This window comes from Anas platyrhynchos, chromosome 12 (genome assembly GCF_047663525.1).
Source record: "Anas platyrhynchos isolate ZD024472 breed Pekin duck chromosome 12, IASCAAS_PekinDuck_T2T, whole genome shotgun sequence".
Classification (NCBI taxonomy): domain Eukaryota; kingdom Metazoa; phylum Chordata; class Aves; order Anseriformes; family Anatidae; genus Anas; species Anas platyrhynchos.
Window position 1 is genome coordinate 14,942,759 of NC_092598.1, and position 25,010 is coordinate 14,967,768.

At 42.5% G+C, this 25,010-nt stretch overlaps 1 protein-coding gene across 15 annotated transcripts in view; it reads left to right on the top strand.

The window, feature by feature from the left end:
- LOC101791976 (uncharacterized) overlaps positions 1-25,010 on the top strand; it is a 716,414-nt gene that overhangs the window by 519,853 nt on the left and 171,551 nt on the right. The gene's annotated exons all lie outside the window — the stretch shown is intronic.

Sequence of the window (25,010 nt, forward strand, 5' to 3'; positions counted from 1 at the left end):
TTCCCACAGGGCATCTTACTAGGTGTTAGCCAGGCTGGCTTCTTTCCTCCCTAAAATAACTGAGGATTGGACCTCTCCTTTGATGAGCACAGGCAGATTATGTATTATACATTCAAGCTCATGGCTGACCTTTGGAGATGCATAAATGAAAAAAGCAGCTGTTTGAATTGCACTTTCCAGTCTCTTGGGATCTGAAATTGGGATGCCATTTAATACATGCTTATTTGGTGGCTGTGATTTTTTTTAGGCCCTTTCTAAATATTGAAGAAGTGAAAATCCCTCCCAGAGCATCTTAGAGAAGAAAAAGAAAGTAGGCTGAGGTTAAGGACCAGGAAAAAACAATAGAGACAGTTGTGTATTATTTTCTTTCAAGACAGTGTCATGGAGGTGTCATGAACAAATTACCAAATGTGTGTGCGTACAGTAACTTTTAAGTGCTTCCTGCTAAAGCTTGTGCTCCCTACTTCTGAAGGATTATGTATCATTGCAAAGTTTTGCAGGGCTTCTCTCTGTACAGGTGTGCCTGTTTTACAAATATTGCAAGAGGAAATGGCACTGGTGTGTTTCTTCATTCCTGAAGGTGCTTGTGAGGGCTAACCTGGCCAGCCCTGCACTGGCTGTAGCAGGGCAGGTCACCAAGGTCCTCCCTATGTTCCCAGGGCTGTAGGGTACCCCCCAAACCTCCCTGGAACGAGGAGAGATGCTTGGGGCTTGGGACCTTGCCAGGAATAAGTACTGGGGGAGGAATTCAGGTTCCTTGTCTTTGATCAGAGGCTCAAAGCAGCAGAGGCTGAAATGGTTAGAAAAGTGTAACTATAGCAAATCCAAGTGGATGAAATAGGATGGGATTTGTTTGGATGCACAAAGGGCCCATTGGTAGCCTGCTGCGTTACGTAACATTGCCAAATTGTCCTCCCTCGTGCGCTCGGGGACTTGTGGTCTGATCATCCTGGGGAGAAACACAGTGGGATGCTGTCTGGCCTTTATTTCCTGTGACATAGCATAAATATTTATTTAAATGCCATCTTAATGCTGAAAATAGGCTAGCTTGTTATGGTGGAACATGTAAGGTTAGCCTTGCCCGCATATTGCCTGCATAATCGGGATATGGTAAGCAAACAGGGCTGGAGGCACTGGTGGTGATGAACAGTCACGTAAGTGTCTGCTGCACCTCTATGAATAAAGTGGGCTCTTTTTTTATTTTTTTTAGTTTCATACAGTAACATTCTCAGCAGATCATCTTACTGAAGTGCAAAGGTTAGAAACCCAGCGAAACCATTTGACTTTTTCCAAAGGTACATTACAGAGCCTCCTAAGCTATAATAATAGGAATCCGAAAACATGGGAGGGTGACCAATTATACTTAAATCTGGTCAGTGTTTTATTTTATGTGGTTGTACTCTGGCTATTTTTTGACTTGTTTGGATCATGCTGGCTAAGTGTTCCTGTCCAATAATACTCATTTTACCCCAACCAGCTATTTAAACCAAGTATATGCTGTTTTTGCTATTGAATAGAAGAACAAGCACTTCCATTATGGTTAGTTGTTTTGTGGATTTTGGTACCCACCCATTTATTTTGGTTTGTTCTAATCTATATTTATCTATGGATGACAAGATGAACTTGAAAAAAGAACATGTTTAAAGTTGCATAGCAGCTCCCAGGATATAAATCATACTGGGCTTTCAGCTCTTTCAAGCTTTCATAAACAGTGCTTGCTGAAAGACTGAATCATATTTTTCTGTGACTTCAGTTCATGTCAAACATTTAATTTTTAACAACGGTGGTCAGCTTCCTGATGCGAACACATGACGCTGGCCCCAGAGACTTCAGCTTTCTTTAGCTGTCATCATAACAATTTTTCTTTTTAAAGATACGCTCACAGCAAAATTAGAACTGGGTTAAAGGCTTTGAAAGTAGATCAGGCCACAGTGGTCCTGGAGCAGTGGGCTGCTCGCAGCGAGAGTGGAAACTGCGGACTGAGACCTGATCAGCTTGCTTAAAAAGAAAATAAACTAACACACGAGTGTTAGTCAAAGTCAAACCTCTCTGAGCGGTGGTGAGGGCAAAGGCGGGCTGTTTTAAGGACTGGCTTGTAACCCGTTGGTATTAAAGCCTGCTGGAGAGACATAACAAAAGCTAGTGAAGAGCACGCTGCGGGGTGCAGTGCCTCGCAGGGAAGCTGCAAAGGAGCAAAGATTTCATTTTGCAGCCCTCCTCCTGCTGCTCCCCTTAGGAATTAAAAATAAAAATTAAAAAAAAAAAAAAACAAAAACAACTAAGTCAAGAAGGCATTATTTCAGGCAGGACTTGTGGTCTCTTGCACAAGGAGGTTGGACCAGTTTATTGCAGTGGTTCCTTCTAGCCCTGCCCTTACACATACCAAAGGGAGCAGGGGCATATGTTAAGCATGATTGATTCCCAGATCTGCCCATTACTTCTAGGGCCACCTTTCTAATTCATATTTGCTTCTTAGTTTCATGATTTTTGAGACAAAAAGGGCATTCTTATTCTCTACCTCTTCTTTTTGACTTCCGTGGGAGGTGGGAAGTCCATGTATGCACAAGTAATCTGCTTAGCAAACTGAGATGTGGTGTTCTACTTCATGCAGTTATACCAAGATACTGACAAATGAACTAAAAATTAGGAGTTATTCATCAGACTGTGTTTAGTTCCCCTAAGACTTCCCAAAAAATAATTGTCAGAACCTGTCTGCGTTTTTTTTCTGATACCATGAGCTTTCCTTTCAATTTAATGCAAAGCAAAGGTTGACCAAGTGTTTGTCAGCTTCAAAAACGAAAGCCAAGTAGAAATGGATGGTAGACATTGATTTGGGGGACTTTGTAGTTCAACTCATTGCTTTTTTTTCCATTTGAATCACCAAGATGGCAGATAAGAGACTTTACTAAGACTTACTAAGCGGTTGGTACAAAATCACTTGAAATCAATCCAAAGATGCTCAATGGCTCCAGTATCACCCCTCAAATGGGTGCAAAATAGGAGCAGCTTACCTTCAAAAAACAAGATGCTACCTGGATATTAGTATAAACTTCTTAACTTGTGCATCCATTATGATTGGATTCACTATGATTGTCAAGGACGTGTGTTGGGTTTTTTGAGAACAAAAAAGTATATAAATGACAAATTTTGTAGTGTGACTTGAGACTTCAGCAATGTCATTGTGTGGGTGAGAAGAAACTCAATCCTGCATTATGTTTTCATGATTATTTCCTTTGCAAGCTGGAAAAAGGAAGCCCTAGCTCATATGTGCAAGTACATAATGCAGATTTTCTCTCATCTTATTCTTCTCACTCAATTCAGACTTAGCCTAATTTCACACTAATTCAAACTTAGACAACTTTGTGTATTTTGTCACCACTGAAAACATTACTGTAAATGACATGGAGCCAGATTTACCCTCTCTCAGTACCAAAGTGACTTCAGTAAATCATGGGATTTATTTTGGTGTCTGTGCAGGAACAGTTGAGCTTGTAATATACGGTTTTTAGTTTTAGAGCTATCATAATAGTAACTGATCTACCTCATGAGGGGGTAGATTTATTCTGAGCAGGTGAAAGGACACTGGTACAGAAAATAGGACATAAATGGACAGTAACTCTGGATTTGCTTTTGTGCACAAAAATTGGAGACTTCTCGTTTAGTAATCAAAAACTTATATAAAGACGTTTTGTTTTATTTAGAAGTCATGCCCTTGTACATTTTTTGGTCTGTTTAGAACATTTAATTCAACAGAGCTGTGCTTGCTGCCTTTTCTTTTCCTCTAAGGATTCCTCCAGACACAGGAGTTGAGCAGTTCTGATCACCGTTGCTGCAGGAGCAGATTTCATTCTCAAGGCAATTGCTAGGCAGCCTGTGGCAACCGTGTCGTATCAGGAACCTTTTGTCATGAGGGGTCTTCTTGGAGAGGGGTACTTCGAATCCTGACTTTGCTACTGTATTTGGCATTGGAAGTGTTGGGTTGGCTTGGCTCCTTTTTTATTTCTTTTTCTAACTCTGCAGCCAAATATATGATTGTGGTGTTCTGATGATTTTTAGTGTTATTTTGCAGTGTGGTAAATTAACAGAAATAATTCCTGTACTTGGGCACTGGAAGTATTGGCCATTTTTGTTATTCTTTATTGCTATTTGAGATAGAAACAAGCAAACAAAACCTACAGATTTGTGTTAGCTACTTTTCTAGTGAATACTAGAAAAATTGGACTTGGTGCTACTGTCCAGCATGAGACTTTTTTTTCTTCTGACAGTTTGACACTAATCTTCCTAAAAGTAATGTCCTGGTACTTTGATGCACCTCCCCTTGTTCATTGCTATATGATATTTCTCCATGACCAGAAAGATCTGTGAGAACAAGCAGCCCATGTTTCCCATGGACTTAACATTTCAGTCACAGGGAGAAAATTATTTCTGCTTGTTCTGAGTCTTTGGAAGGCCCTGTGAACTCAATGGGACCCTGCTTGTGCTGGTAAGGGAGAGCTGAATGGTTTCAGGGAGCTGGGAGTAAACTCTTTCCAGTGTGGTGGGACTCATACCTGATGGATGTGGGCAGTCCAAGCCTTGATGGCTCAGGACCATGACTGCCATGGAGCGAGCAGTTCTGTGGCCATACCGTCTGCAAACGGGCAAGGCAGGCAAGCTAAAGGACAACTGAGATTTCTACTGGAAATTTCTTGGTGAGCTGGGGTTCCTTCACTGTTCTTTCTAAATGAATGCACATACCCTTAAAACATTTTTTCTAGTGATAAATTGTCATTTTCTCATGGAAACATGTTTCACAGGAAAATTTCTGAGTAACTCTTGGTATGATTTATAAAACCCTCAGACCTGCCCACCCAGGAGAGCACTTGTGAATTTATGCCCCAGCTGAGATGAATGGAAGCCCCTGACCCACTCAGCCCTCACCGTTCCATCTCCTACACCGCTGCTCCCAGCCCAGGCTGCCGACATCCATCAGCCGCCTTCTGGGCATGGTGCGCATTGGGATGAGTGCTGGTGGAAGCTGGAGGGGTAGCGTGCTCTCCAAGGACTGTGGGATTTGAACTGTGGTGTTTTTTCAAGGGGAGATCAAGTGAAACGTGGGAGAACAGGCAGAGGAATTGTAGTTTTGAAGTACTGGTGTGCAAGTCTGGTGGTGGTGGGTTTTTCAGTGTGAGTCAAGGCTGTTGTTGGATTTAGAAGGTTGTATGTGTATATAATTCACAAAGGTACATAAAATCGCTTGTGTGGTGTAATGCCTTACAGTGAAAATGATTTTTCCATAGCAAAAATGGTTTAATGTGACCAGTGAGTAACACGTGTGCTTGTCTGTTGGAGCTGTAGGAGTCGGAGTCCCTCTGGCTCCAGGAGGGACTGAACGTGCAGGAAGCAGATCTGTTGAGTAAGCGTGCATCACTGTTCCGGGGTTTGCTTTCATGTCGGAAGACAAAATAAACAGAGATACCACAGCTCGGTCAGTCTGTCTCTCCATTTAATTTGGTTGAGGTAATGCTCACTCCAGCCTTCCCAGCCACCCAATTTCCTATTGTTTTTTCTTGCACTTTCTTCTACTTTTGATCCTCTTCCAGTTAACATCCAGTTCTGATATGGAAAAAATGCTCCTTCTCCACAGGTGGCCACCCACGACCCGCTGAGGGAAGGCCAGCAGAGCTGGTCACTGCACCGAGGGCCCTGAAGCACAGCCACCCCTGGGGGACGGGGCAGGGATTCTCCAGTAACCCTGTGCAGAATGATTTGAACCTAGCACATGAACAGGCATGGGAAATTATGGTGCTGCACATGATTGCAGAGCTGAGATAAGTGTTGCTCTTTGTGGAAAAGCATCAGAAGACCTTTAATGGCTGTAGGCGGCTGGTGCTGGGGTTGAGATCTGCACCAGGAGTTACCTCTAATTACAGAGTGCCCCCTGCTGAGCTCCTGCTCGCCGCTAAGCAGAGCGGAGAGTGCCATCTACTGCTCCGTACCTATAAAATAAATTATTCTCCACTTGCATTTGAAATGCTTTAGTGCTGCTATTGCCAGCGTTAGAGTTTGGGATCAATTGCTGGACTGCATGCTGGCCAGCCTGGCCTCTCTGTGCTGGGGCGTGAAGGTTGCAGTGCTCCTGAAGGAGCAGGATGCATGTCTGGTGGTGAGGCAGGATCCCACAAATAGCTCTGCAGTGCTCTGTAGCTGTGGGAAAGCTGATGTCCTGCATAAGATAGCATTATCACCCATTGTATTGTGGCTTTTACTGGCATCAGCGGCAGTTCTTCAGCCTGTCTCCCTGCAGCAGTTGACCTGCTGTGGGCATTCAGGGGGGCTGGGTGACTTGTGTGTGTGTGTGCTGGGGCGAAGTGCTGGTGATCAGAGGAACTGGGAGGAAGTTTTCTGGAAGCTCAGGGTTGAGCAGAAAAAAAAATGCCATCTGCCACTACTGGTCCCAGAGGTTAGAGCCTCAAGGCTACTCATGCATCTGCAAAGCAGAAGCTACTCTGATGTAACTGAATACCTCAGGATGGGTATTCCTCAGCTGTAGCCTCACGGAGATGTCACGTTCTTGTATTTTGTTAATCGCACAGGAAAGTTTAGTTCTTTCCTGATCACTTCCTCACCAATAATACCTTACCTCTTGCAATCCCATCCTTAGTCCCTCTAGAATGGTGTTGCAATGCTAGCAGCACACCACACCCTGTAAGAAGTCTTTCCCACCTTTTCCACATGGAGAGCTTTTACCCACTTGCCTGCCACCTGAGCGAGGATTTAGCTGCTTAAACTGGCTGCTCTTCAAATGCAACTTCACTGGAGGGCAAGTATATTGCAGACACTAATTCAAAAGTACTCTTTTTGGTGGGGTTCAAGCTGGATATCACATTAAATGTCTGCGTATCCTATACGTGTGGGATTGCAACATTATAGAAAGTACTTTGTCTCAGCTTATGTAAGGCTGAAAATTAAAGGTAGAAAAACTTTGGTTGGATACTCACTAGCATTCCTTGGTAGGACTGTTTTCTGATGCACAGTTTTGCTTTCTTTGACTTATCTTTTTGCTCCTGATAGCCTTAGTATTTACTTTTAAATGGGAAACAGCAATATATTTATTTTCCATGGCAGGAAAAGCACTGTTGCTGTTACTTAAACAATGGTTTTCTAGACCAAGAAAGAGTGAGAGCAGTGACTGTATAAATTGCAATAAGTGGTTTTGCACCATAAATCAAACAATCAATGAAATTGAGTTCTTGGCTTGAGAAGCCAAAAGGCTGACTCTCTTTCCTGAAAAGTATTGCTATGGACTCCAGGGGTGTAAATCTCCATCGTTCTAAATTGCAGCAGAGCCAATGAGACGTGGGATATGGAAACAGAGGTGCCTAGCAGGAGAAAAATAGTAGGCACCTTCTTAAAAACAAAACCAAACCCCACATGATCGAAATCATGGGCTCTTGGTGCAGGGAAGCTGAGGAGGGTCTGCCCTAGGGAACCATTGGGAACTTCAGCCGAGTACCAGGAGCGAAGAGCAATGGGTATTGACTTGGAGTCAGAGGATGAGCGTGTTTACAAATGGAGCCCACCAGTGATTTTAGATGAAGTGATGTGCTTCGTGTATATGTTAGTGCACGGCTATACAGGCATACAGGAGGTAGTAAAATTTTATCTTCCTCGTCAGAACAGAGAGGCCAGCACCTGAAAGGGAGCTCTGTCTTTCTGTCCTTCGTGGTTGTAGGAGAATGTCCTTCCTGCTGAGTCCAAGGAGTTTACTCCCTTGTGGTTTCTTGCAGCATCTGAATTTGTCATTCAGTACAAATTAGTACAGATTAGTAAGACTACATCATTTTTTGTGGTGTTTTAATCTTACAAATATTGAAACCCAACTTTTCCTCTTAGAACAGAGTTGGAAGTACTTCAAAGTAGTTGGTTACTTGTTCTGTATTTTGGGTGAAGGAAGCTGATTTTTTTTTTTTTTAGATGAGTGGTAAAAAAAATAGTAATCTGAAGAGCAAATAATATAAAGCAGTTCATATGAATGACTCTAATGTAGACTAAAGAAAGCACTTGGAAAATGCCCAGAAATTGGGCTTCTAATTAGATCTTCTTAGATCAGTAAAACCAGCTCTTATACTCTGTTGCTGTATCACTGCAGAGCAGTTGATACTTTTCTTTTGCCTAAACAGCAACGAAATCAAAAGGCTCTCTAAATCATCACAAAGACAGCAGAGGAATTGTAACGCGTAGCTCTAACTTGTTGCTAGTTATTATCTTACAGTGTTGTGCTTTAAAACTGCCCCTTCTATTTGTGGATTCTTTTAAATAGATTTCACTGAAAGCACTTGTTTTGCTATTTTTGCTATACTTAAAAACTGTGCCTGATACTTAAACAGCATGCTACTAGTGGGCTGGTAAGTGCTTGAAATGAGAATGAGAACCACCTTGTGCTCAGTCCTTAAGGACAAGGACTCTAACTGGTGCTGGAATGATCAGAGTTATTCTTTTTCCCAAGACTTGCTATATTGAATATATTTGTGATTACATACAATTACAAACAACTATGGAAAAAAATGAAATGTAACATTACAAATGCTGTGACCATTTTCTTTTCTCTTTCATCACATAATGTGTGTGGCTATCGAGAAAATGATTGTTTGTCCACAAAGAGTCAAGGTTTGGAAATTTTTATTCTGATGCAGAAATGAATGAAAGAGCAGGTGCATGCGGTGTCTCTCAATCTCTCCTGTTGGAGTTGTTCCACTTGGTATAAATAATTAAATGTTCAATAGCCCATAGAGAGCGGGGAGGGGAATAAAGCAAGCAAGGATGACGACAGCCCAGTGACTAGAGCAGTCAGCTGGGCCGCAGGGAAACCCGAGGTCAACTCCTTGCTCCAGATCCTGCAAAGACCAAAGTGTTTCTTGCAGGAGTGTCCCAATCACCAGGCCTTAACCTGCTCTGGAACTGCTTTTGCTCACTTGTCTGTGTCCCATGATGTGCATCAGGTCCAGACGGAAGGTTACAAGTGCAAACGTTTCCTTGAGTTGGTATTTTTCAGTGAGGAAGAAGACTTCTGTTGTGTTCCTTAACACTTCTAGTGGTATAAAGGATTTATAATACTAGCTTGTCATGGCTTGCACTGCACATCAGTGTTAGTCAAGCTTAAGATAAATACAATGAAATAACTTATAGGGGTGCTAGAAGTTGAGAATTTAATTTGCTGGAATAGGATATAACCTCATCTATTTCCTACAGCTGCTTAGTTTCTGAATTTGATATCTTAAAACTGTTGGAGTTGCTATAATTTCTGATAAAATGTCTTCCCACAGGCAAAAGATAATTTTTCATAAGCTTTTTAAAAACTAATAAAGTAGTAATCTACAGTATTTTATTATTTAGAACCCCAGCCTTGGGGATATGATTTGCGAGGACTTTTTTATATCTCAATTCCGGATATACTGGTGAGCGGCCTGGGTGAATATATCTGTCAGCCTTTTCTATAGTTTTTTTCTTTCTACCCAAAGCTGTCTACATTCAGACCATAGAAACACTACCACCTCTTTAAGTGGTAATGCTCCCTGCAGAGTTTTTAGCCTGTAGGAGATATGATTAGGGGGTGATAGTGTTAAGCACTCCTCCTGTATCTGCTGGCCCACTATGATAACCTTAGGGTTACAATGCATGTCTGACAAATACAATTCCATTGTGACTAGCGCCTTATGGCAATTTAGGAGGCTTATTCATCATTTTACAACAGACTTCTGTCAGGGATTTTGCTTATTTGCCCTTCACTGGTGTACAGTAGTTGTAGGTTTATCTCTAGGAGTCCAGCCCTAATAACCAATAACAAAGTGCTTAAGCTCTAAGCTTGTGAGAAATGGACTTGCATTATACTCCAACTGCACCTTAGCGCTCGCCTGATAAGACAATGTGTCTTTGAGAGAGGGAAGGATTTGTATGAACTGATCCCTTACAGTACGGTGTACGCGTTGGTAGAAGATACGGGGAAGTACATGGGATTCAAACCATCCGGATCCTACTGCTCACATCAAAAATGCATTCTTGCCGTCATTAGAAATGTTGCCTTTAAAATATGAAAGCGCAGAGATATCTTGCCTTGGAAAACGCACTACAAAGTTGTTTGTAACGATGATGTGGGATTTGGAAGACCCGAGTTACTTTTGATGAAATCCCCATGATTATGGTTTAAATTACACAGATTTATTCAAGGAACAACAAAAGTTTTTTTTATTTTTATTATTATTCAGATTCCTGCTGGGTTCTGGATATTAATTAGGTAGTGGTTCCAGATGAAATCCAGGAGAGAAGAAAAAAACGCTGCTCACATTTTAATAACCTCGAGAATTTTAAGTGGCTAACCATATTGTTTACTATATATCAGTCTGAAGAATAAAGAAGAAAAGTGCATGAATAGACAGGCACACAGCATGGAAGAATAGCACCATCCACCCTAGCTAAAGTGCATTGTATATTCAAGGTTTAGATCTTCAGCCCAGCAGATTTAGAGCGTGAGGGGGCAACATTTGAGAAGTGTGTACTGAACAAACACAAACATGAGGATTGCCTTTTTTCGGTTTTAAGTGTGAAAACATTAGCTCTCCCTCTACGCCTTTGAAGTCGTCTCTTTCTAGCAAAGCTCTGGCAGGAGGGAGGTCTTTCAATTAGTTTCTCACCCATAATGATTTCTTTGAGAAATTTTAATCAGGTTTTCCATCACAGAGTGCATTTGTTGCTGGCACTTGATCTCTCGGCCAGCTGAAGCTTCTGTGCTCCTTTGTCTCTCGAGCAGTTGGGTCTTTTATAAACTTTCTGGAGCAGTTATTAATCACGGAGCTCTTCTACCTTTTTTGAGGTGCAAAACTGCACACGGAGTAAAATACGGGTGTGGTGACACGAGCTAATTATCCGCAGCACTGCCGAGATAAGAGTTAGCATGTTAGCAGTAATGCCTACAACAGCGTAATTACTCTGGGTTTCCGTTATTTTGTAGCAACCATATAATTAGCTGGCTGTACCAGGAGCTGTCTGCTTTTTATGGCAACCTGTACCGCTAATCACTAGAAGAGGCTCAGGGAGTGATGTGTCGCCTTCACGCTCATGGGGTAGCGCCAGGTAACTTGGAGGGGCGGCTGGGCCCTGGCCGCAGGGGTACAGGGCAAGGCAAGAGGCACTGCCACAGCTGGAGGAGAAGGAAGGCTGAGACTTCACAGCAATGTTCAATAAATGTTTCCCACTTCCTACGCTTTCCTCTTGCTTAAAAAATAAAAAAAATAAAATATTTCCCTGTCCTTTTTCTATTGAATCTGGTCTATGGTAAATAATTCTGCAGGATCGAATTAAGTGTTGATTCCCTTAAACACAGTAATTTATTCTGACTGTCTGATCTTCAAAGGGGGTGCTTTCTTATAACAGCAGAGCTTCAGGAAGGAAAGGGCTCAGCAGGGACAGAGTCATCATTGTGATGGAGACGTTCATCCACGAGGTGTTTTTCAGGGCTGGTGTCCTCTCAGAAGGAATTCACGACTGATGTCAGGGAGGTGAATCGCTTACCTGTTAGTGTTCCCTGTGTCTGTGAAGAAGCGGGCTGTGGGTGCACCTGTGGTCTCAGAGCTGGGGCCTTGGGGTATGCTGGCAGAGACCAGGCTGGTGCCTGGAGGGTTTGCTGGTTGGGAGGAGGAGGAGGAGGAAGGGCAGAGGTGAGGGATGGTCAGCCAGCACTGAGCTGGTCCCACAGAGCAATGCCCTGCCTCCCCAGGGGCACTGCAGGGGAGTTAGTTTAGGACAACTGCAGGCAACAAGGCAAAGCACGTTCAGCACTATTTTACTAAATTATTTGTGCCATTTTTGCTCCATGACTGCTGGCTCTTGTGGATATGAATGAAATCTCTGCCGTACTTAAGACTAGCAGGGAAGAAAAAAAGCGTTACACCCATTTAGAAGTTGGATTGGTAATTTTTTGCTACTGTGTTCTTCCCCCAAGCCTCAATTTAAGTACAAACTCACTAAACTTGGGTGATAAAGAGCATGCTTTTTATCACCATTCCCTCCTACTTAATTCCAGTCCTGTTGTCAGTTAATTATAGATGCTACTTTTTCAGATAATATTGCATAATTCAACAGAAAACAAAAAAGCTCTGTAAAAAGTGGTTATTAAATTCAGCTTTAGATATTTGATATGGTTTCCAAGTACCTCTTTATTTATTTGAAAAAAAAGGAATCCTCTTGAAATGTGCTCTTTCTTCTTCCCCTCTGTGGCTTTGGAGCTGGTCCCTCTGAGCACTGCTTGTACATTAATTATTATGGTAAGTAGGGAAGATCAGGTGATAACATGAATACTCTTAAAGCACACCACCAAGACTTTTAGGTAGGCCGCAGTGCTACATGCTTGTAAGCTGTGTGCTGCCTGATTTATTTATTGTTAAAATGCTCCAGGTGTCACCACGTCGTGTGCAGGGGGTGGCAAAATCAGCAATAGCCCCTCTGTGCTGCTGGACTGGGCGTGCTGGAAGCCACCTAGGTTTCATTGCACCGAAATCAGTGAGTTAGTTGGGGTCCCCAATCAAGCGTTGTGGTGTTTGGTGCTTCATGAAGTGTTTAGTGTGTGCTTTCGTCCCCCGGGAGCTCTGTGAGCTCAGTGGGAGCTCTGTGAGTGCAGGGATGGGGAGGCTGCAGCACAAGCTGCTCGATGTTTGTCATTCCTCCTGAGTGCCAGTAGCCAGGCAGTCTGCCTTCACACACAGGAGGGATGCAGAACATCCTAATAACCATGGGGAAATGCATGGAAACTAAGTAATTTAGTCCTTAGGAACAAGAATACTCCTGTTCTGGACACTTTAGGGTGTTATAAAGCTTCAGCAGATGGTATATACACAACGCACTTTCTCACTGGCAACATTAAGAAGTTCCAGGTCTATGTCAGAAGATCAAGCAGGGCAGCAACAGAGAAGGTATTCCCAGCCCTTTCTCATCAGCCATTGATTAGAAGAGATTCCCCTTGGCTAGAAGGGTCAGGTTATAGTTTGTGTGAAACATCCAGACTGTCCTAACCCAGTTCCGTGGACTAAGACCTTTATTTTTCTTCCTCTTGCAGTTTTAATATAGTTCTACCATAGCAAAAGTTGTTGAGTGAAATAGTTTAAAAGCCAATTGCCCCTTTACCCGAGTTTCTCTGTCTCAGTGTAGCTCTGGGACTGCAAACTGGGTTCTGTTCTCACCCCTGTGTTTTGTGGTATTCATTAGCTGTAGGCTTCTGACCGCCGTTCAGAGTGGCAGACCCCTGTGTTGGGATCTTATTCTGCATCTATCCACTGACTTAAAAAAAATAAATACGCATATTGGCAGAGCAAGTGAAAACTGCCAGCAAAATCTGTGGGTTTTAAAAGCTAAAATATTTACAAACCATTTGTAGATGGTGACTTGAATACTGCAAATATTTGCTCTACTTGCACACTGGCTACATGAATACTGTGTAAATTCACATGGAGCTACATAAAATGTGGAGGACTGCAACATAGTTTGTATTTTGTTGCATTTATACGCCCAACAATTTGATGTTGGGTAGTGAAAAGGCTGAAACAACAAATGGCTGTCCTTCCATCTCTCAAAGAGTTTTGGACATCTACAGCACGTTTACTCAGCAGAACGAGAAAGGAGACGTACTTCACACAATGAAACATGCCACAAAAGAGTTGAGTCATCTCCATTTTATTTTTGTCTTCACTTCATAAAGCTGGAGTAACACTACTCCGGTTTCTACTCATGGAAGAGATGGTTTGTGTTTCTGGTATGATGTTTGAAACTAGCAGAACCCATGGAAGGCAATGGCCTAACGCTGCTGAAGTATTTCAGGCAATCCTTATGCCATTGGTGCAGGCAGAACAATTTACCCATTATAAAACATTGCTGTTTTATAATCTGATGTAGCTTCTCTTTTGCTGAACCATTCCACAACTAAGAAAAAGGAAGATAACAAGGAGTGTTGTTTCTCGCGCTTGGACAGACATTACCAATGAAAGTTATGGCTGCAGAGGACCAATTTGGTCTGCTCTTGAGAGCCTGCCCTTTCTTTCTGAAGAGATGCTCAAAGCTGATGGCAATGGCAGCCTTTGAAGTCCATCTCTCTGTAGGTATTGAAACATCTTGCTTGCAGACTAGTAACTGTTCCTTCAGGAGGGCACGGAGCCAGCGCTTGGACCTACTCACCAGGGGAGAATCATTTCAATGTGTGTTTTTAGGGAGTAGTTTAATTGCCAAGTTGACTCTCATTAAAAGAGAACAATGAGAAAACAGGTAGTTACTTGTGGTCTTGCTGGCCCTCCTCCTAAAACAGCAATTATGCTGCTGCTGATACCCTAAGCTAATCTGCATCTTTTAATTTGTGTTTTTGAAAAGTACACGTTTGGTTCCGGGACATTTGTCAGCGTGTCGCCCGACCGCGGCTTGGCAGAAAGGGCCTGGCACTGCCGCTGTGCTAATTAATCAGCGCTGTAGGAGGCAGGGGGACAGCAGCCTCTGCGTGGTGACATTCCCCCTGCCACAGCCCTTTCAGGCACCTCCTGCCCTGACATGCAAAGTTTGCTGACCAGCACAGCAGCAGAGGGATGAATGGGCCGGCAGTCCCCCCCCCCCAAAAAAAAAAAAAAAAAATTTGTAACCTGGGTACTCTGCAGGAAATACACGTCTGGATGTCTGGGAAGATGAGGAGAGAAGTGCAATAGGATGCACACCTCTGTGTGGAGGTGACAGCCCACTCACCCCATGGCTGTCGGCACCGAGGAAAGCAGGAGGGTGCGGGGCTGGCCTGTGAGGGCTGTGGGCAGCACGGGCAGCCTGCAGTGGGCCACGGAGGTGGTTGCTGGCAGAAATCCTCCCTGGAGCTCCTCGCACTTGGTTGGCTTGTTGGGGATATTCCTGCCCTGTGCTGGAGGTGTGTTAGCAGAGGGTGCTAACCCTATTTGCCTCAGGTGGCTTTTCTTATTGGAATTCATATAATTTGTAATATATGAGAGTCTTCTGCACCATCACCCACAGGCTCAAGATCCTTTGCCAGCTTGCTAGACCAAGCAAATGCCACTAAATGAGGATTTAGTGCGGACTTTGAGGAAACTTTTGGTTACATCTGAGGTCAATAGTGGTATCTGAGATGCATGCATAATACACGTAAAGGTGTATGTGCGTATTAGAACAAACTGTAGTGAGGAGTGGAAATAGTAGGGAAATTTTTTGAGAAATCAAGAAATTTCACGTGAGAAGCTCTGCTCTAAAAGTGATGAGAGAAAAAGGGTTAACCCCAAACTTTCCCTAAAAGCTGTCTTAAGGAAGATTACACAAAATGCTTTAATCACTGGGAATCCTTCTAACATGCAAATGTGTTTGGAATAAGTATTGGGCAAAAGCGAAGTGGTTTGATTAATGGAACATGTCCTTTATAGTTCCCCTGCAACGTGTAAGGCTCTGTGTTGTGTCTGTGTGTGCGCTTCAGCGGTAGCACAAGCACGCTGGCAAAAGCCACTGCCAAGTCTCATTAATTGCAACTCCCGCAGACTTATTCAGCCATCGAACTCTTATTTGTGGTGTAGTTTTACATTAATTTGGGACTCGGGTTTCCTTTAAGTTTCAAACCGCATAGAACAACGTGTATCCTGTGTAAAGATGGGAAAACTCAGGAACAGGCTAGATCTGAGGAGCAGAGCGAGATGATTTGCCCCTTAAATTCATTAGGATTACTAAATGGTCCCATTTTTGTTGACGAATACAGTCCAAACCCCCCAATAAGTGAGAAATTTCCAATCCAGCATACGGTTTCAGCCAAAGCTGTATAATTGCCCAATATCATAGGCATAAACGGCAGGAGGGCAAAGGAGTTCAGTCAAGACCCCCCAGTGTTTGTGTTTGGTATGAAACACTCCATACAAAAATAATGATTTTGGCTCCTTGAGCCTCCCCCCAGTAGTATTTTCAAAAACTTTGCCAGTTGCTGCTGTACTTTGTTCTCCAAGAGCACACTGTAGAAAATGCAGCTTCACTAAAGAGTGGCCAAAGGTTAGACGTTTGTGAGGAAATCAAGGATTTTTTTTGAATACGTATCAAAGATTTGTGTAAATAAACGAAGAATTTACTTTGGATAACAGTGTGTTTCCAACAAGGCTGAGCTGTCCAGCACTTCTAAAACTGTCATAATTGCTGTCTGGCTTTAATTTTTGTAACCGTTCTCCAAATAACGGCTACTTAAGACCTTTGAAAGTCACTAATGTTAATTTTACACGTGGAAAAAAATCTCCTTGAGCACTTCTGCAGATTCTCACCATTAAGTCAATATTATGGACGCTTAACTGATGTTTTAATTAAGCTTTCCTATTAATTGGAAGATTTCTCAAATTAAAAACAGATCCTTAGTGGCCAGTATTTCCTTTTGCACTCCTAAATTAAAACTTGGAAATACTAACCAGTGATGGACGAGTCATAAAGGCAGGCAAGAGAAAGCTTCGCTGCTCATGCCAGTGTCACTTGGAGATGAGCTGTTCTGATGGAGAAAGTCCCCTAAGTGCACTGGGCGAGAGGAAACAAAAGGCTTATGTGGTAGGAAAAAAGCGTGTATTTATTGATCCTTCTGTCTGTCATATATGTATGCTGTATATCAAATCAGCGGTCTCCGAGGAATTTCAGTATCCTGAGCCTGGACACCGAAGCGCCTTTAATTAAAATGCTTCTCTGAATATATTCTGTTTCTGTAGTTTACTGTTTATTTTTAAACTGCTAAAAAAAAAATAGCAGAAGTGGAACCAATGGGTGTAAAAGTAGCTCAAAAGATCCATCATTTCTCAACTTAGTGACATAAATTCTTATTTTCTTTTATGTATGAGGAGAGTAAGACAAAGGTCTCTTTTAATATCTTATCTACGGATTTGGGAACAGAACTTGCCTGAGTCCCCTGAGCTAACCGCTAAAAATGCACACTTCCTAAGAAAACCAAAAGCAGAAAATTCAAACAAGTGGGGGAAAGAAAGGCGGGCTGAAGCCGTGACGTGGCTTTGAACTTTCACGTCCCTCTAATTGCAGCTCAGGCTGTTGTCAGCGCCTTGAGGAGGTGTTGGGAAGGTTTGGGTTGGCAGCTTATAGTTATCAGTTCTAAGGTCTCTATTTGAATTTTATATATCTATATCATATATATTTTATACCATATGTAGATTGACTATATAAAATAATACAGGACATGAGGAAAACAAGAACTTTCATCTGGGGTCAGGCCAATGGCCTGTGTGGGCAGATGTCCTGTTTCAAACAGTGGCCACTATCTGATGATCCAGAAAGTGTTTATCCTACTTTAAGGAAAATGATGTAATTACAAGATGATGCAGGAAATTTTTCTAACCCCATGGAGACTGCTGCTGGCCTACATCCTGATGCGTGTGGATTGATATCCGATGTGTATGTTTGCCTTGCTGAGAGTTACTTAAAGCTCTGAGAACAGAAAAAAAAACGCCAAAGATCTTAAGATGAATTCATCCCAGCTGTATGACTCGGGAAAATTTCTTCCAGAGCTTAATGTGACCTTATATATTGAAGAGGGAACTTGTGCAGGCGTATGTTGTCTAACAGACCTCTGTGTGATTGCAACCAGAGTTTTTTTGGCTTTGCCATAGGAACCCTCACATCACCTCGAGCACCACCAGGAGCCCTTTCTTGGGTAGGCTTCTCTGCAACCACAGGTTTGGGGGTAACAGTCTTGAGTGAGGAACACCTAAGGTTAAAGCTCTGTCCTGGCACATGGGATGGGTCACCAGTGAATTCGGACAGCCTGACTGCTTTCTGGTGCAGAGGGCTGGGGCTTTCTCTCCAGAAGGCTTCGGTGTTTGTCTCTCCAGATAGAAAAGGTGTCACAGCCCCTTGGTTCAAGGGGCAGTGGGCTAGGTGCAGCTTCGCTAAAGTCAGCAGGTCCGAACCTGTAAATTTCCATCTTTCTAGGTATATGTGGCTAAAATGGCTTATATATTACTTTTTTAATGGGCTTGTAACTTGGTAAAATAGGATCATTACCACACAAAAGATCAAGCTCTTTCACCTTCTTGATCTTTTTTGATCTTAAAAAAAGTCAGAAGAGTAAAGGTCTTACTGGGGATACAAGTCTGAGTTCTTTAGCAGCAGTTTTTAACATTGTTGTCTGTTTTCCACCACTGTGCAATTCAAGCATGGAGAAGGATATCTTTGGGTGTTCTGTGTGTGTTCGTTTTGTTTTGTTTTTGTTTTTAATGTAGTCATATACTTGGGAGCAGACCTGTGAGCTAAGTCTTTGTTTTCTGCTGGCTGTGTGTTTCTTCAGAGGTCCCAGCTCAAGTGAGTGTTATCTTTGAGGCTGCAAAACCCTAAGGGGGACCCCTGCATACACTCAAATACAATTGCAAAAAGCTCATTCCTTTATACAGCGGATTACTTTTAGATTTACTTCGATGTGATCTGTACAGATTCCCTTCATCTAAGGGGAGGTCTGATTCTCTTAGCTGACTTACGCAGCCACACACCAAGAGAGCCTTATTTTGTGGAAGCCAAATCTCATTAATGGCAATCTGCTGCCCATCTTTTAATTAGCCAAAGAATCAGTGACATTTCACAACCACAGCAATAGCAATAAAGTAGCATTGTAATATAAAATAAGGTGAAGTGTCCACCAGAATTGAAAGCCTCCATTTATCAACATTAGGCTACTGACTGGATTCTCATTTTATATTGGGAATTGATGTATCTATTTTTATTATGCCTCGAACACACAAAAAGCTAATCCGTTCAACTTCTGAAATATCTTCGGAGTTAGCTAACACAGAGGTTTGAAAATGGGGCAGATTTTGCAATATGAGACCTTATTCTAGACTCTGCGTTCCTCACATATGATGTAAATGCTAACAGGCCTTTTAATGAAGACATAAGCCTTAAGCTTTATCAAAATATTCCCAGTACTTAAAGTTTAAACCACTCCTTTTTTTGGCGGAGTTGTTCAGGGTCACATGCTGTGGGCACGAACGACTTTCCTATTAAATTTATTATAAATTTTGTGGCATAGTCTTTCTACTTGTTTGTTGATTTTATCAAGTGTGGGGGAAAAAAAAGTGTTATTTAGATTGTGTACGGCTGGGCATAAGGGGTTCTCTCCCTTGTGTGTTACACAACGCTGGTCTACAGGGATTCATAAACAATTTGTGCTGCAATCACTTTCTACTTATTTTTCTTTGTTTTATAGAATACATTTTATGCTGCAGTTTCAGCTTATGTCTTCATGATTCAGTAAACTTACCTAGTCTAGAATCAATACTTACATTTTCCTTCCGCCTAATAGTAAAGGGCATATAAAATGCATGAGACAAAGTAAGCTCTTTCTAAAGATATGGATTAAAACTGAAACTGCACTTAGAAATGTGGAAAATTGAATGGAGAGTTTTGAGTTTGGGACATTTCTCTGTGATACAGAGGAAATATCAAAGACTGTCAAAAGGTGTCAGAGCGCTGTGGTGGTGGCATTAACTGATGCCATTGCATCGTGGTGGCGGTCAGTTGCTGCTGAAGTCGTTGTTTTCTGTGCCTGCCACTAGCTATGGAAGTTTTGGCTGCCAGCAGCACGGAACAAAATTTGCAATAACCAAAGAAATTTAAGTCAAAGCTAAATGTTCTTTTTCTGAGATAGGAAACAAGAACGGTAGGAGGAACACCAGCCCATTTCACAGGTGGTTTCCATGAGCCATAAACAATGAACAAATGATTAATGGTGTACAGAGCCTTAAGGCTAGCGATGAACCCAGTGCTAACAGCGCCTGAGCTGGGATGTTGGAAGCTGGGGTAACTCACAGTGCTGCTGCCGTGCTCCACCTGTGTTTGCAGTGAGAGTACAACAGTTACTCTTCCTCAATTTTTGGCTCACCCTAAAAACCAATGATGTAGAGAGTTTTGGAAGACTATAAAGGCAGTCTGTGGGCTGAAGACTTGCCTTTCCTCTGAAAAGTTTGAAGGCAGTCTGTGTGATGAAACCTTTGAATCTTTCCCAATTAGCATCTTTTATCGGCATTCCCAAAAGATGGGCATGACCGTGGCAATCAGGTGTTCTGGGATACAGCTCCACAGTGGCAGTCTTACATCTTTTGAGCTCTTTGATTTTGAACTTCACTTCACTTTGTACCCAATCAAAAAATAAGAAGTTATGTGACAAACCTAAATAAGATATCATGGGACAAAAAGCTGGGCTAAAAACATTGCATTTTGAAGATGGGTATGAAACTAGACTGCTGGCTGTGGTTCTTGGCTGCTCCTTGGCTGCTTCACTGCACTCCTCTTGTAAGGAAATCTTACTTTGTGCCTTTTACAGCAAATAAAAGGAAATTGGGGCTACTAAAGAACAGCTCTATGAAGAGTTTGGTCCCCTGAAGGCCAGCTAGGCCTGGTCATCCAAAGGCTGCTGACTGAAACCTCTGGGGAGACAGCACGCAGTTCTGTACTGCTGCTTTAAAATCTAGTTTGGATATAGCTGTGCGTGGTCAGATTTTTTTTTTTGTTGTTGTTTGTTTGTTTTTAATGTGGGTGGGCAATAAAGGGCTGGCTTGTACATAAGAGAAGCTTCTTGGAAAGGGAACTGGACTTCAGTTCAGGTGACTTTGGACAAGACAAAGATCATTCCTGAGCTGAAGACATGCTTGCTGCTATGATCTGGATGTCTTTCCAGCCCCCAGAGCGAGTGCTGTTCCATTAAAAATCAAAACTAAAATCCTAGATTGACAGTCATCGTCTTTAACCAAATCCTGTAGTTTGTGACAAGGCAATCAAAGAAATAGCTTCTCAGGGTTATGACTATGATCAAAATCTCCTTTCTTTTTCATAACTTAAATACACACCCAGACAACTACTAATTTCATCTGTGTCAAGCCCTCGCCAGTATGATTAAAGAAGCCAGCCGATAGCTTCAAGCAAAGACTAGTTATTCATGATAATTCCTTTAAACTATCATCTTAATGTGTTCCTTTTTTTGTAAAGTTCAGCCCCAAACAGGCACGCTCTCGTCAGACGTGTCAGGTGTGTGCTGAGCCGCAGAGCGATACAGTTCCCGATGCAAAGGGGACGTTTCCCCAGCACACACTTCTTTTGCACGTCCCGCGCACTGCGGCGTGGTATCGTCTTCCAGAGAGTTACCTCTGATGGACAGGATTAGGGGAAATCCTTGTTTCTTTGGTGATTTTCAAACACTATCAGACAATGATGCCAAGTAAGAGTGAATTAATGAGATATTGGAGCCTGGCAAGTAGAAAGTGGCTTTAAATAACCCTGATTAGCCTTTTCTCAGTTCCTTAGAGCGCAGGCAAGGCTTGAACAACAACAAAGACCCCACACTCACACTTTTTATTAGTTTGGTGGAAAAAGAGTGTGCTTTTCAGAGGGTGTTAATTAAAAGATTTAGGCTCCATTCACACTGCCCGTATCCCTTGTTTCATCTTTCCCTCCTTTTTGTGTGGTTTGTTTGCAATGGGAGAGGTAGGACTGCTGTTATGACAGATAATGTTGACTTTTAAAGAGTTCGCTCAGATCTTATCTGTGAGAAAAATATAAGCCCTAATAGAGCATCGGAGTTTCACTTTTTACGCGATGGCTTCATTAGACGTTAACTTTTATTTTAAGTCATTTAAAATGTCTTTCGCTCTTTTCGAAACAAGGTTTCACCTCTTCTCTGAATTTCTCAGGGGATATTTTCCCTACATCTTTGTAGTTGCTACGTTTTGCCTTTTGAATGAATAAATAAAATAAAAATCTTCCATCCCTTTAATCATAAAGTTGCACTTTTATAAACCTTAAGCATATTAAAATCATCGCACCAGCCTCTTCTAGTTACGCAGAATTCCTAATGTACAAATGATGGCACCAGCCAAGAATTTTTTTTAGAATCTGAGAAATATATATAAATATTTTAAGTAGCTAAAAACTTGAGTGAATGATCTAATCACAGATTTATCTGCTGTATTTTGTGACTATTTAAAATAATATTTACACGTATAATCACATAACCTTTTTCCCAAGCCAATAGATTGATATTTGTCTGTTTTAGCCAAAAAGCAGCTTTCCAAAGATATTTCAAATAACAATGTGGAATGAGGAGGTAATAGAAAATTCAGATTATTTCTGGTGATGTTCAAATTCTGAACCTCAGCAGTGGGCAGTACACCACAGGATACATCTGAATGAAAAGTAGTTCCCCTGTAGTTTCTGGTTAACAAATTTAGTCTATGAATAGTAGAATAAACATTTATTCTATGAATCGACTTCACCATAGTTTCTGGTTAACAAATTTATTTCTTTTTAAGGCTGTATTTTGTGCGCAGCATCTCTGGTTCACCTGTGAAACTCATCATATGTGTACAGAGGGTGACTCAGTGCTGAGAAAAATCCTTTGTGCTTAGCTTTAAAGTGATATTATACAAAATCAGACGTAAAAAGCTAAACGAGGGCTTGTTCCTTCTTAGGAAGTGTATGTGCCGGGTGCATATTGCTCTACTACAGTGAAATGTGTAGTTCTTCTCTACCAGCTTTGAAATATTTTTCATAAAATTGTTTGATCTTGCCTCTCAGCGTGGGAAGGTGAAGGTACTGGTGGGGCATTCGGAAGGGAGAGGGGGAATCCTGGCTGTTGTTTAATAAAAATCTAATAGTTAATTATATTGCCGCATGCTTTCGCTGGCAAACATCTACGGCACGCTTTGGAAGAAATGGGGATTTGCTGCTTGTTAATGGACTCTGCTCTTCTACAGCGCTGTAGTCGAGCAGCCACCTACAGTTCATCCTTATGTTAATACTAACGCTACCAATTTTAACATTATATGCCTCTTTCCACCGGCCCCTGTTGGAACCAACAGCCTACGGCAAGTGCTGTACTGCCTTTTACTTAATTGCTTCTTAAAGCTAACAGTGAATTACATTAAGTGTAATTTCATTGTCGTTGGATCTTGGCGAGTTTGAGGTGGCACGTTTGCCATGGGAGTTCTTTTTCTCTGGTTCAGTGGCTATATCCGGGTGGGATGCATTTCTCCTGGAGTAATCCAGGAGAATCTTTCCTTTGAAGAGGAACAGATGTAGATTTACATATCTGGAGGTCTCTGGCCTCTGATGAGATTAGTTGGTGTTTTTAAACCCTACTGGAAGGTGCATATTTAATAAATGCCTAAAGCAAGCCTGTGTGAAATGGCTGGGCCCTGGGAGGCTTTGAATGAGAGGAGAGGAGGAGATGTCAAGTTGCACATTGTGGTACCGTCATAATCGCTGCTGAAAATAGGCCAACACTTGAAATCACAAATAGATTCAGATTCTGCAGTAAAAGAGGTAAAGAGAAAGCGGACAGAGGAAGCGCCTCAGGATCCATTAGGTTTAAAATGCAGCTGGCCGGTTTGCTTCTAATTTCCCAATAAGCAGGGAGAGAGAAAAAGGCAGAGGTTTTAAAGCAGACAGCCCACTGCACCCCCCGCCAAATAGTCTGTGCTTTTCTGACGTGCTTATTTGACGTAGCTGCATGCCCTGTGATAGGAAATGATATTTCTGCTTTACTAAAAGACTGCGTTTTGGGATGAAGGGGAAGGGCTTGTTGTAAAATTAGAGATTAAACAAACTTCCTTGTGAAAGCCCAAGTTTTTGTGACAGCAGCCTTGCTTATTTTCTGTTTAGAAGAAAAGAGTGAAACAGAAGTTAAAAATCGTACATCAAACCCTTCTTTTTGGGTGCTGTTCCTGTAGCTGTGGCTATGGCATACACGACACCATGGTAGGGCTGCAGTAACACCTTCCTGTCATCGCTATTTCAGATCCAAATCCTGCAGTGATTTTTGCATTGTACTCACAGCGTTTGAAATAGTGCAGGGGCTTGTGAGTGCCTTATACTTGCATCTCCCTTCCTCTCCTCTCTCCTCCTTTCAGCCCCTCACAGGGTTTGTGTTTTCTCCTAGCAGCTCAGTGTTTGTGTCAGGCTCTGCTGCCCGCCTGTCCCTGCCCCATCCCCACACCTTTCCTCTTGCTCCTCTGCTGCCCTGCAGAGCTTCACGTGCAGCTATCGTTTCCTTCTGTACTACCACAAAAACATCAGCGCAGATTCAACTTTTGCAGGCTTGGGGTGTTTTATCATCTAAGGAGGCCTGCAAAGCCGGGATGCCCGGAGCCAGCTGCCCCAGCCTGCAGGGCTGCACCACAGCCTGTAAGTGACACTGCCGGTCCCTGCGGGAAAGGGCAGAAAGCTACAGGAACCCAGGGCTCTGCTGAGATTAGCGGAGAAACAAACAGAGGCCAGCACAACAAAAGAAGGTGCTCGGGTCTGCAGATAAGGAGCTTTCCAGGCCTCTGAGCAAGGGCCCTGTTTAACTCCCCGCGGAGCTCCACGGGCCTGTGGAGCTCAGCGCTGAGCAGCAGGAGAGATGAAACAGCAGCAGTTGAGACAAGAAGCTTTTTCCCCAACCTGCATTTTTTTTTCCGACTTCTAGCTAAATTTTATTGCACAGTTAGAACTAGTTCCTGCCCTGGACCTGGTTTCATTTCATTTTGGAAACTCTGCCATCTCCTATGCAAACATACTATTATTACTTTCCAGCATCTAGTGATAATTGCCCAGATGGGTACAAACAATGTTTTATTGTTGCTTTTATTTGGTTAAAGTTAGGAGAGGGACTGCTTGCCATCAGGCTCTGAGCAGGAAAGTGGTTTATAGTGTTTGTAAGCGATATCTTGGTCAGCGATGAAGAAAGCAACAATAAAATTGCTTTCGGGGGAAAATTTCCCCTTGGGTTGAGGCTCAGTCCAAGCCCTATATATTACTCATGTCCTTTTAAGCCTTATTTTTGAGGTCTAAGTGGGACTAATGGTGCACCGGTGTGGACTTGGAGCTGTGGAAAATGTTGCTGTGGGGCTTCGGTCCTTGGCTATTTTTCAGGCAAAACTCCCAATTGTTTTCAATGTGCAAATACCACAAAGGCCCTATTTTGAGTTCTCTCTCATTAGATTGCAAAACTGTTT